Here is a 13599-nt window from a genome sequence, read left to right on the forward strand (position 1 = left end):
GGCTGAGGAGGGTGGATCACGAGGTCAGGAGTTCGAGACCAGCCTGGCCAACATAGTGAAACCCTGTCTCTACTAAAAACACAAAAAAATAGCCGGGCGTGGTGGCGGACGCCTGTAATCCCAGCTACTCAGGAGGCTGAGGCAGGAGAATCACTTGAACTTGGGAGGTGGAGGTTGCAGTGAGCCAAAATCATGCCATTGCACTCCAGCTTGGCCAATAGAGCAAGACTCCATTTCAAAAAAAAACCAGCTAATTCTATACCTAGGCAATATCTACTATGAAATATTTGTCATTGGTATATGTGAAACATACAAAAGAAAATGAACTCCAAGGACTGGGGAAGAGGAAGAGGGCACACAGAAATGTTGTGTTTGGATAATAGAACAATTTTTATATTTTTAAAATTGTTTGTCTCACAAGAAGCTACATGAACACAAACAAGAAAACTAAGAGTCTTGACTGAATGGAGTAACTATTTAGAGAAAAATCATAGTTATACTTCACAAAAAGCACATCTGAGAGCCAAATCTCATCTAGCCAAGTCCCAGATCCCTCAACCAGGATTCCAGCTCACTGGGATCATCTTGAGGGTGTGGAGCTGGAGAGAAAAAGTAGAATCAGGGCATTTGGGTAAGTGGCAAGTTTTGAAGAGGAAAAATTGGCAGAATGTTGTTTCTTGTTCTATGAATTATTCTCTCCATGTTCTTTCTGCCAGCATTTGAAGGCTTCCTCAGTTTCTAGCTACAATGAGTAGCTCAAGAGTATAGCAAAGAGGCAGAATTCAAAGCAACACAAATAACTCACGTTTACTGGCCAAAATACATGCCTATCTCAGTTAACCTGCATCACCCCTGCAGTTACCCATATTCTATGGAGAAACGTGCTGAGGAATGAGGTTAAATAACCAGCCCAGGGTCACAGAACGGTTAGGTGGCAGATCTGCACTCTCTGGGGCCGAAGTCTTAACTGCTGTTCTAATCACAGTAGGAGATATATGTCACTCCTCGTTTCCATACTAGCCCCACCTTGGTCTACCACCTTCCTAAAACACTCAAAAGAGAAGTTTTTGTCTGATTGGCCCATGACCTTCACTGGGCCACCTGTTCCTAGTGGGCAGGGTTACTCTACTTAAAGGCATGAGCCATCCTCTCCTCTCTCTTTCCTCCACATCCCTGCCATAGGAGAGAAGGTGACCTTGGGGTCCGTTCGGGGACTCTGCCCACTACTCTGCCACTGTCACTGTCACTTAGCATGTAGACTTGAGCAACCAGGTCCCATGATTTCAAATGGGATGAGAAAGGAAGGAAAGAGTTAGGGAAAGAATAGAACCTTTGACCAGGGTTGTAAATCAGGGCATCTGGGACTTGCACAGACATTAAGATAATACTACTTTGAAGACCATGTCTTGAAAACTCTAAGAGGGAGAGATGATGGGTAGGCTCAGGATCTGTACATGCCTGAGTCCATCATTCTATTCTAAAAGCTGTAATTCTATTCTGAAAGCAACAGAATCATCTATACTATAGACTTACTACAACCAAGGTCATGCCTGCCCAAGCCATCAAGTAAATGCTACTCAGTGGTAAAGGAGACGCCATGCAAACATTCTCCCTTTCCCAACAACAAGGAGGTAGATTATAGACTGAACACTGAGTAGGTGACAAATTAAATGGATTTTTTTCCTACTATTTTTTAAATGTTTTTTTTTTCTTTTTTCTTTTTTTTTGTATGTTTTTTGAGAGATAGAATCTTGCTATGTTGCCCAGGCTGGCCTCACCACTCACAGGCTCAAGTGATCCTCCAGCTTCAGCCTCCTGAGTTGCTGGGACTATAGTTGCTGGACTCTGTTTTGCATTTTAATGCCTTTAGGCAAAGCATGCTGGCCAGTTTCCCACAATCCTTACTCATCCTCAATATATTCTACTCCAAGCAGTTTCTCTCATTTATACTTTCTACCTGGCCCCTAAAGGCATTTGACTTTGTGATCTTTGCCTAGGCTGAAAGAAATGGTAGGGGATTTAACACCAGAAAAGGAAGTTCAAATCCAGGCCCTTCCTCTTATGCATGTGATGCTGGGGATGTCACCAAGCCCCAGAGGCCTTGGCTTCTACTGTTCTGAGGACTAAAGAGTTACAGAATGTGAAAGTGCTTGTTAACGACGGAGCACTATGTCAATGAGAGTGATTACGATTATGACGCAGGAGCCAAGGATTGAAGCTCGGCCACCTGTCCTCGGTTTTGCTGCCTCTTAAGGCTCCAGCTAAATTAATCCAGCAGAATTCAAGACACATGGGGTGGAGGGAGGATGGGCGAGAAATGTGCTCATAGATGTTGCTAGGAAAATATCATTAGCGAGGAGGTTGTTGTAAACAAGAAGATGGGGGCCAAATACCCAGCACACATCATAGGTCTCCACCAGCCACAAAAACACTCAGAGGAGGAGCTGAGTGGGAGGCAATTTGCAAAGTGTCTGAGCACAAAAAGAACCACCCACCCACTTTGGGAAGTCTAAAGAAGGAAAGAATTACTATATGGAAAATCATTGCTTTAGAGAAGGAGGAAAAAAAGGCTTCAGTTGCAAAATCAAGAGAGCCCTGATTACAAGAAAATAAAGACAGAAGAAAAGATGGCTAAGAATAACCTGTCAGTAGCCAGAGGCCTACGAGATCCAGATGGATCCTCCAGCTGCATCCTCCTCAGACCAGCCCCCAGCTTCTCATCAGACGCCTGCTGAGCAGATTGAATTTTCCATTGAAAAAATTCTTAGTTATCACCCCTCCTTCCCTCCACTGGCCCAGCCTGCTGCAGGCCTGGAAAGCACCAGTGGCAGAGGTAGCTAGAGCCCTTCCTTCTAAAAGCTTGCAGAGTAAGTGTAGAATGTATCTCAGTAGGCTGGGAGGAGCCTCCTAAAGAAAGCAAACATTTTCTTCCCAGGCTTCCTCCATCCATCCACATTCATTCATTAAACAACAGATAACTATTGAGAATCTACTTTATGTAAAGACCTGTTCCAAGTGTTAAGAATATGATCCTTACATTCACAGAACTTTTTACTCTGGTAGGAGAAATAATAAAGAAATAAAGTATCACCATGTTCAGTCGTTCATGCATTCATTCTTTCTCTGAGCATGCTATCCTTTAGCCTCCATTTTGTCATCTGCAAATAGGGAATGATAATACTGAAAGGAAGTATAAAGTAGGGATTAAGGGCATACCCATTCAGAGGTCTGACAACACCCAGGTCAGTGAAAATGTAAAGAATGGGAGCTGTCATGCCCAGCAGGTGGGAGTGTAAGTTCATAAGGCCACTTTGGAAATCAACCATCAACACCTAAGATGTGCATATCCTTTAAGATCCGGCAATTCCACTTCTAATCTTATATGTTACATAAAAAGCAAACACAAGGATGCTCATGAAAACACTGCTTGCAATAGCAACAATCAGAAACCAACTAATGGCCATCAATGAATAAATGCATTGTGGTATATTTACACAATGAAATAGTATACAGCACTGAAAATGGATGAAGTAGATCTACTTGTATCAACAGAAGTAAATATTGAGACCATATGGTAACTTGAAGAAGCAAATTGCAGGATATCAACAGGGTAATACTTTATATAATTTTTAAATACCACACTAGTATTTTATGGTTAAATACACAGTTAGTAAAAGGATAGCAATGAGGATGAGAAAAATAGACATCAACTTCAGAATAGAATTATCTCAAGTGATGGAGGGGAAAGACAATTAGATGCACAGAAGACTTCTCAAAAACAACCAAGAAGCCAGGAAATACCTGCATAATAAGATCAAAGTGCTCAGTGAAAATAATTGTTAATGTGGAATTTTATGCCCAACTAAATTGTAGTTGAACAATGTGAGCTAAACAGATCGAATGCAGTGGCTCACACCTATAATCCCAGCACTTTGGGAGCCAAGGCGGGCGGATCACTTGAGGTCAGGAGTTCAAAACCAGCCTGGTCAATATGGTGAAACTCCATCTCCACAAAAAATTACAAAAATTAGCCAGACATGGTGGCAGGCACCTGTAATCCCAGCTACTCGGGAGGCTGGGGCAGGAGAATTGCTTTGCAGAGGTTGCAGTGAGCTGAGATCACACCACTGCACTCCAGCCTGGGTGACAGAGAGACTCTGCCTCAAATAAATAAATAAGTAAATAAAAATAAAACCCCAATGTGAGCCTAACAAATATTTATTGAGTACTTGTTATTACTAAGCAATATCCTAAGCTACAGAGACACAGATTTATATAAGTCTAGGTTTCTGTCCTCAAGGAGCTTAAAGTCTGATATTCCTTTCCCCAGAAAGTACCAAATCCATGAGAAGATCATCTAGGAGCTACATAAAAGCTTTAGCCCAGTGCGTATTTGGTTTCCCAACCCACGCAACATTTTTCCTAGAGTTCCCTCCCTCAGCAACAGAATGATTAATGAGACTATTTTGACCCAAGGAGTCAAAAACAAGAATAATGCAGTCCTTGATTTAGCCAATTATAATAACATGGGGATTCTTCGATGATAAATTTAGAAAGGCCAAAGGAAGAAACAGCTGGGTTGAAGACATGGGCAATTAACACCTTTCATACGTGGTTATAAGTATTCCCATCTGCCTGCTTTGTTTGCTTAATCTCACTATCTTCCTGATTTCCAGGTCTTTATTTAAACAGGTGGATGGTTTCTCCAACACTTAAAAGGCAGCAAGATTCTTTAGCTTTGGTAGGATGCAAGTAGCTCACCCCTGCAATGAATATCATCCAGAATGTTTTAAAACAATAAAAATGAATGAAGCCCTTAATTGATGAAAAGTTGTATGTCTAAGTTTCTGTGATTTTGTAAAGATTCCTTCATACTCCTTTTAAAATCTTTGAGTAACAAACTGTTACCCTGTGTTCTCTACATAAGCAAGGTATCATTTTTAACCCAGAATAGCGCATTTACTGGAGTTGGTGAAGTTAATAGATGAAATAATGATTGTAGTGGCTAGCATATATGCCAGGCACTGATGTGCATTATCTAACTTAATCTTCACAACAACTCAATGAAGCAAGTACTATTATTATTATCCTCTTACAGATACAGAGACTGAGATCAGGTAACATAGCTAGAAACTGGCAGACTTCATCTAACTCTTTTTTTGTTTTGTTTTGTTTTGAGACAGGTTCTCTGTCACCCATGCTGGAGTGCAGTAGTGCAGTCATGGCTCACTGCAGCCTCAGTCTCCCCAGGCTCAAGTGATTCTCCCATCTTAGCTTCCTAAGTAGCTGGGACTACAGACACACACCACCATACCCAGCTAATATTTTTGTATTTTTCTATACGTGGTTTCACCATGTTGCTCAGGCTGGTCTCAAACTCCTGGACTCAAGAAATCTGCCCACCTTGGCCTCCCAAAATGCTGGGATTATAGGCATGAGCCACCATGCCTGGCCACCATCTAACTCTTATCTACCACTCTGGTCCATGCAGTGAGACTCTCCTCAGCTCTGAAGTGCAGATACCAGCACTGGGTAGTGGTAAGTAAGTGAAAAAAATTGGGCAATGTTATATTAGTACAGAGGTGGCTGTATGCAGCATAGGTCAGCCTCCTTCACAAGACTGGGAGCTGCTGGAAGGGAGGACTACTCCTGTCCCTCTCTGTGTCCCAGCTCCTAGGAGCAAACCTGGCACACAGCGGCAACTCAGTATGTGTCCGTTGAAAAACTGAATAAAGGAACAACATGCACCATCACCTTATCTGGTCAGTTATTTAAAAGCCCCTAATTTCATCATTGCACGGTAACTCTGCAGAAGGATAGGCCTTCATCCCAGGCAGTGGAACTGGGTGATTCAACACTCAGGTGCTAGGCTCTCATGATGTGCCAAGGTACAACAAGGCCCCACACTGGAGAGGATCAGGACCCAGAAGGAAAGAAAGATGTGCACACATAGGGTGTGATTGGATGCAGGATGTGGTGAGATGCAATGCTAGATGTAACACAATGAATGAGATGAGGGCGCAGACCACAGGGTCTCCTCCCTTGCAAGAGAGCCTCCCCACCCCTCAGCATGCCTGCCTGGGCCCATGAAGCACACTCTTGTAATTGCAATCTCCTCTCCCTTGGGAAGAACAACATTGGGAACCATCTCCTCTGGTCCCCTCCTCAGGTCCTTCTCCTTCCATGGAGAAGGACTGACCTTCCTGATTGGCGGAATCAGGGAAAAAACTGAGCATGTGCAATCAGGTCTCCTTACTTGTTCACTGGAGCAAGGCTACCTGCAGGATGGGGCATTTCTTTTCCTCTTCCTCTTCCTTCAGGTGGCACAAGGTTTGCAGTTGCTCTCTGCATGAACAACATGGCAATCCTAGTGGACGGCCCTCCAACAGCTTTCCCTCTCAGAGGATGGATCATAATTGGTCTAACTTGGTCAAAGTAAGCTCATCTCCTTTATCACGGATTGGTCTAAATATGGGCATTTGATCTCATTGTGGTCAATGAGATGCAAAAGAATGAAAGCTCCTGGGAAAGAAATAAAAAGAAATCCCTCCTTTGCCAAACCACGTCTTCCTGTCTCCCAAATCTACAGTCTGAAAACTTCTGAGGTTTATCGTTCCTTTAAACCTCAACTTACACGAAGGTGGGGATCATATCTGATGTATTTAGCACTGCACAGTCAGTATCTAGCATAGTGGCTGGCTCATAGGTGGCATTTAATAATTACATTGCCTGGTTGAATACAGAAGGTGATTACTTCCAGCTAGAGTGATTGAAAAGGCTTTATATAGTGATATTAAGATGAGCCTTTAAATGTAATAATACTTGTAATATTAATGAGAATAATAAGAAACTGAAATGTAGAAACTTGGATTAACTTGCCCAAGGTCCCACAGCTAGAAAATGGTAAAGCTAAAGATTTGAACCCCAACTTCTGATTCTAGAGAACATGGACTTAATCCAGTAGGCCACCGGGAACCATAAATTCAACAATTCAACTCAACAACCATGTAAAATACTTATTAGATGGCAGCTTCTAGGAATACAAATAAACGACAGTCCCTGTAAAAGCTGGTCAGGAAGAAAAACCAAGTAATTAACAATATTAATAGCTTCCCATTATTGAGCCAGGTATTTTGTTAACCGATTTACATGTATCGTGTCATTTAATATTTTCAACAATCCTATGTGGTCATTATTAACACTATCCTCAATTTGCAAATTAGGGAACTGAGGCAGAGATATTAAGTAACTTATCCAGGATCACACAGCCCAGTGACAGAACTGTGACTTGTATCCAAGCAATTGTACTTCAGAGTGGCAGCCATTATATACCCAAAACCATCATTGCAAAGTGACATGACAGACCCTATCACAGAAGTGTGTAATGGTGGGGGCAGCAAAGGAGTTGGGGTGATAAACTGTGCTTGAGTGGACCAGAGAAAACTTTACAAAACAGTTTTCAGCCATCCACATGTTTTGAAGTATGGAGAGAAATTGGCAGGGGAGTGTCTTCATGTGTGCATGTGTAGTGGGGAGAGGGCATGTGTATTTGTGTGTGTACATGTGAGGGGAGGGCATGTGTATTTGTGTGTGCACATGTCGGGGGAAGGTGTGTGTATCTGTGTGTTCCGTGCATGTACACACACCAACATGTGGACAGGATATGCATATGCAAAAATAGCATCTGCAAAGGCTATCTGAGATGGCTGGAGAACAATGTAGCTGTGGGGAAAATGCAAGATAAGATAGAACCAGAAAGGTAGTCATGGGTCCTCAAAAAAACTCTGAGCTGTGGAAGAAAAGGCCAATGCTCTGTTTACTCCTCCTCCAGGAACTCAAAGTTCCAGCAGGAGCTCAGGTGACAAGAGGTAAGGAGAAACCTCTCAAGGTCCAGAAGCAAACAAGGAGAAGCCAGCTTCTCAGCCTTGAGGTCTGAATGGGTGCAGAAACCATGACATGCTGGTACACATCCAAGGGCCAGGAGGTACCCACAGTTTCTATTAGAGAGCAGCTCCATAAAATGGAACTAAGAGGCTCAAAGGAGGCCCGCTGGCTGCACCCCTCCAGGGGGAACCTGAGATCTGCCAGGACCAGTCAGAGCACCTGAGAGAGATGCGCCCGTGCACAGCGCCACCAGCTGGCTCAGGGAGGCGTTTCCTATCCAAACACCCACTTTCTATTTATCTCTTTCACTTTCTCCTCCTATACCCCTTCTCTCCTCTCCACTTCTTCGTCCTGGATCTATGTTATTTTTTTGAGCATCCAATACACAGCAAATATGGTTTGTGCTCAGCCAAGGGATTGCCATCTATACTCAATGTGAAACATCACAGTTGGATGGAGAATAGATGTTTCTGCCCATTAAAATTTATATGAAAACTATAAAGGTTCCTCTGACAAATGAAATAAGTAGAAACATTTGAGAAATTGTAAAGTCATCACCCTTGGGAAATTCAGCAGGAATGATGCATGACTCAGTGGCAACAGGGGTTGCCATTTTTCTTTCTAAATTAAAACACAATCTGGGTAGAGAAAAGCAAGCCCCTTGCAAATGACACATAGAACCAATATCCTTGGCTATGTTTCTCACACTAGGGAATTCTCTCGTTGGGTTAAGAAATTGCATAGCAAAAACACCATCATCATAATTATTACCCTAAAGAATTTTATTAGGTATCCATCCATTTGTATGCTCAGATTATATAATTTAATATGTGGTTTGATGTCAAGTTTTTTGTTGTTTTTTGTACCTTCAAATCACCAATGAGAAAAACTATTTATTCAGTCTTTCACTGCATGAATTTTGAAGAGTCCACTAGGTATTGGGCCAGATGCTAAGCTGTCTCTGGGATGCACAAATTAAAACAACACAATCCTTGCCCTTAATAAAATCATAATCACTGAACCCACATTCAGTACTGAAATGTCTCTTCACCTCAAAGACCAAGCCCTGTCATCATACGTGGATAAGATCATAGTGAGACTTCAACTGGGGAAAGAGGAACCACTGAGCCTGAGAAAAGGCACGCAGTTCCCCCAATCCTAATGTGCCAAAAGTGCTCCTACCCTCCAAGGACACAAAGATGTGTATAAAGCAAAGGGTAACCAGAAGAGAAAGTAGCAGAAGTATATTCAAATAGCAATTGGTATTTAGTGCTTAAAAATCTAACTCCTTTAGTTCCTTTATCCATTATTATGGGATGATTTCATTAGTATGTCAGATTCTCCAAGTACATTTGTTGTTAGTCCTTTCTAGATTGCGAGAAACTAAGACATTCTCAGCTGTAGACTTATTGTAAGAGAGGCAAGAAACTATGTTGACTGCTGTCCTGCTGAGTTTCATGGAAAACACAAATTTCACACAGGTGACCACACAACCTCTATTTTCTCATTGAGAATCTTCGTTGCAAAAATTGGAAACTGTCTCAAGTCACTTTTTTTTTTTTTTAGACAGGGTCTTAACTCTGTCGCCTAGGCTGGAGTGTAATGGCTCCATCACAGCTCACTGCAACCTCAAACTCCCGAGCTCAGGCGATCCTCCCATCTCATTCCCCTGAGTAGCTAGGACCACAGGCGCACCACCACCCCCAGCTAATTTTTGGATTTTTTTTGTAGAGATGAGGTTTCACCATGTTCCCTGGCTGGTCTCAAACTCCTGGGCTCAAGCAATCCTCCCCCTTCAGCTTCCTGAAGTGCTGGGATTACAGGCGTGAGCCACCATGCCTGGACAATTTTTTAAAATAGTGGTGGATATTACTAAAATGCAGGTATCTTCAGGCCCTAAGGGACTTCTTCGAGGGGTCAGAGACAGGAAATAGAAATCCATCAGAAGCCAAGACTCACACAATGTCTCATGCCCTCTTTCAACATGGCCTCTCCATGTCTGCTTTTTGCCACATATGTTTCTTTTCTCTCCACACACTAGCTTTGCTTCTTCTCACCCCATAGCTCTAGTCCCTTTGTTCCAGCCACAGGCAGGGACAGATAATCTCACAGACCCAATTCCAAAGTCCCAGGAAAGAGCATCTGATTGGCTAAGCTTGGATGAAACAGTCAACCTTGGTCCAATCAACTGAAGCCTGGAAGGCAGAACCGGGAACTGTAGCACAAACATGGCGGCCACACAGAAGCCTTGAGTGTGAAAGGAGGTGGCTCTCTAAAGAAAGGGATTGCTGTGAACTGAGCTAAGGTCACAAAAGGTATCTGCTAATCTTTGGCTATTCTGTCAGCTCCCCTCAGAGGGCTTCCCTTGCTCCCTGTCCCGGGGCTCTGCTTTATGGTGACCCAGATACTGGTAGTCTCTACTCACTAAGTTTCTCCCCTCTCTCATTCCCTGTCTCATTACTTCTTCTTACCTATAGTTGCTGTTATTTCACACCTTCTACTTACTGCCTGTCCCCATGTCTCTTGACTTCCGTGCCACTTGACTGACAGCATCTCTCTGAGTCAACAGAACTAATTCTCCCAAAAAGTAGATTGGGTTGGATGGGCCTGTCAACCTCAACTGACCTGTAGCTCTCTTTGGGTCCGTCATCAATCGATCTATGGTCCCATCAGCTACAGTCATGGGGTTATGGCCAGTTATGGTAGTGGGGTTACCAGGGTATAGAATAGAGATGGAGGGTAAAAAATAAACAAACCATCTGCTTCTGCTTTTCCCAGAAAAGAGCTAAGGGTCTGGCAGTTTTCCTATGTAACACATTACAAAAGACTTGTCATGTCTCCAAATACTCTCTGGACATATTAACAAAATAAGTTCCTTAGGAATCTCTATGCTTTTTAAATTCTCAAACAATAACTAGTTTAGCATTTCATGTACATTTAATACAATTAATACATTTAATAAAATAAAATTACTACTGTACTACTCAGTGTACTCTTGTACCCTCAGCTGGTATTTTGCTAAACCTTAATAAACCTTGTCCTTCTCAAATACCTACTTCCAAGAGTCTTTAAGTAAAATAGGGCAAGCAATTGATAGATTAAAGGAAAAAACTCCTACACATCACAAAATCGTTGACTGCTACATAACTTCTTGGCGACTAAGGCCTTACAATCCTGGTGGTAATATCGTGGTTCTTTTTGTAAAATCCTCTGTAAATTACTTATTTAAGCAACTAGAAGCAAGCAGTATACAAGTATCTGCTCTCTGTCCTGCTCCTCACTGAGAAATATGAGCTAATTAATGTGAAATGTTACAGTGCCTCAGTTCTCACTATGAATTCAGGAGAAATGTAACACACAAAGTAAAAGGAAAGAATATATCACTGAGAACAAAAGAACATATCACTGAGAACCAATGGGAGTTTTAGAAAAAGACAGATACATTATGCTACACATAAGATCCTAAATATTTTGATCTCCTAGATACAAGCCCAGCTTCCAATTCATTTATGACCTAAAACATCCAGTTACTAGTGAGCACATCCCTATACTGAAGATGCGGATCCTCTGCTGCAGAAAGTTGTTTCACCCAAGAATAGTCACATACCCATCCTTGCTGCCAGACCAGATGGGGTTTCTCAGCTAGGGAAAACTTCATTAGGGGTATGGTGAGTTTTATCTAATTGATGGCCACAGATGGGCAATCTTTCTGTCATGCCACTCAATAAAGATATCCTTTTGGGGCTCATTTACAAAACTGAAATGTAAAATATTATTTTAAATGGTAGGGAAGCACAAAGGCCTTGTCTAGCTTTGTACAACTCTTTCCATAAGGAGGGAAACTGGTCAGAATTACCCTCATGGTCAGGATACCCAGGCTCAGAAGACAGGAGGAGAAGTAACCTGTCTAAGAGAGCTATATCCCTGCTTCTTGAAATGAATTCACATCTGGTGTAGATGGCCTGCCCCTGCTACAGGTCCCTCTCTCACATCTTGTGGTATAAAACAGCTCTTCCCAAGTAGAAGTCCAACATAAAACCAATGGTGATTTCTCTTGAGAAACCAGGTCTAAAATGGAATAAACCCTTATTAGCAAAGTTCAAAAGTAGCACATGATATCCAGAAAATCTGGGCTACAAGGATAAAAAGCCAAAAGAGAATATGCAAATGTGAAAAACACAATGAGTTTCATTACTGCAAATGTAAATATAGAATTCTTAGGTAAATCTTTTAGAATGAAAAAGCTATGAAAACACACTGATTAGGCATGAGCCCCTCGATAGCAGTTGTATATTGTGGTGATACTAAACCATACCAAAACTTCATAGCTTAAAAACAACAATAATTTATTAGTTATGACACTATGCATCACCAGCGTGGGCTAGAGGCAGATGGGTGTTTCTCATCTGGGCTTATTTATGTGGCACCTATCAGCTAGCAGTCTAGCAGGGACTAGATGATGCAAAATAGCCTTGCTCATCTGACTGGCTGTTGGTTGGGCCTCTCTCTCCATGTGGTCTCTCATCTCCAACCAGATTAGCCTTGGTTCTTCCCATGGCAGCAGTAGCATTCCAAGAGAATGAGACCGGAAGCTGCAAGGCCTGAACTCCCACAGCTAAAACTTCCATGATGTGTCACTTCCTCCATTCTGTTGGACAAAGCAAGTCACAAGGTCAGCCCACATTCAAGATGTGAAATAGACTTCACCTATTGATGGGAAGAGAGGCAAAGTCACATTGCTCAGAGAATCCAATATGGGGAAAGAAGGAATCTATGGCCATTTATTTCTATCTATACAAGCAAAGAAACACATCCTAATGAGCTCTATTCTCCCTAGCACCTAATATAAGGTTTAGTACACATAGACAATATTTTAAGTCTGTTGTTAAATGAATACATAAGTCTTTAGAAATATAGTTAATCTATTGCTGATAAGAGAAATTTCAAAATTAAAACTGCCAGTGCGTTTTTAAAATTAGGGTATTGATATCTTTATCAACTCTAGTCTTATGCCACTATCCTTACTCTTTCTCTTACATTTGCATGAAAATTTGTTTTCTCCAAATAAGTAAGCTGAGATGAGGCTAATTTTGCCATCTCCTTGAAAATGTGTGCTAGTTCTCTAATCTAGCTTCTATTATCATCAAAATAACATGAGCCATACCAGATATAATTGTATAATCTGCTTATAAATATAACCCCAATGTTCTGTCCCACAGCATCCAAAAGCATACACAACCACAATCCATGGTGACAGGAATACAGGCTTATTCATAGCTCATCACAAACAAACTGGAGGCCCATTTCAAAGTCTACCTAGGAAGGGCACCCAGAAATGTCCACCTTTTAAGTTCTCCTTTTTTCCTTTTCCATCCACAGGCCCTTCTCTTTTCATGAATAGTAGCATGTTTGTTACTCAGTAGTTTTGTCAACCTGTTTCCCACCTGTAGAATTTGGGGAGGTGGGAGAGGTCTGATAGCCTTCCTTCATCTCATGCTCTGTCTGTTTCAGGCTAAGTTGGCAACATTTATTGTATAAAATTATTAAAAACCTTGTGAGTCCTCTGTGTATGTCACAGGAATTCGTTCCATTAAGCAAGAATCTTGTCCACGAATCTTTGCTAGATAATTTATTTACATTTTTGCTTTTGCTGAGATGGCTGAGGGACAATGCCCTTGAGCTTCTTAGATGCTGTCTGGTTTGATTAAGATATCT

This window comes from Piliocolobus tephrosceles, chromosome 7 (assembly GCF_002776525.5).
Source record: "Piliocolobus tephrosceles isolate RC106 chromosome 7, ASM277652v3, whole genome shotgun sequence".
Classification (NCBI taxonomy): domain Eukaryota; kingdom Metazoa; phylum Chordata; class Mammalia; order Primates; family Cercopithecidae; genus Piliocolobus; species Piliocolobus tephrosceles.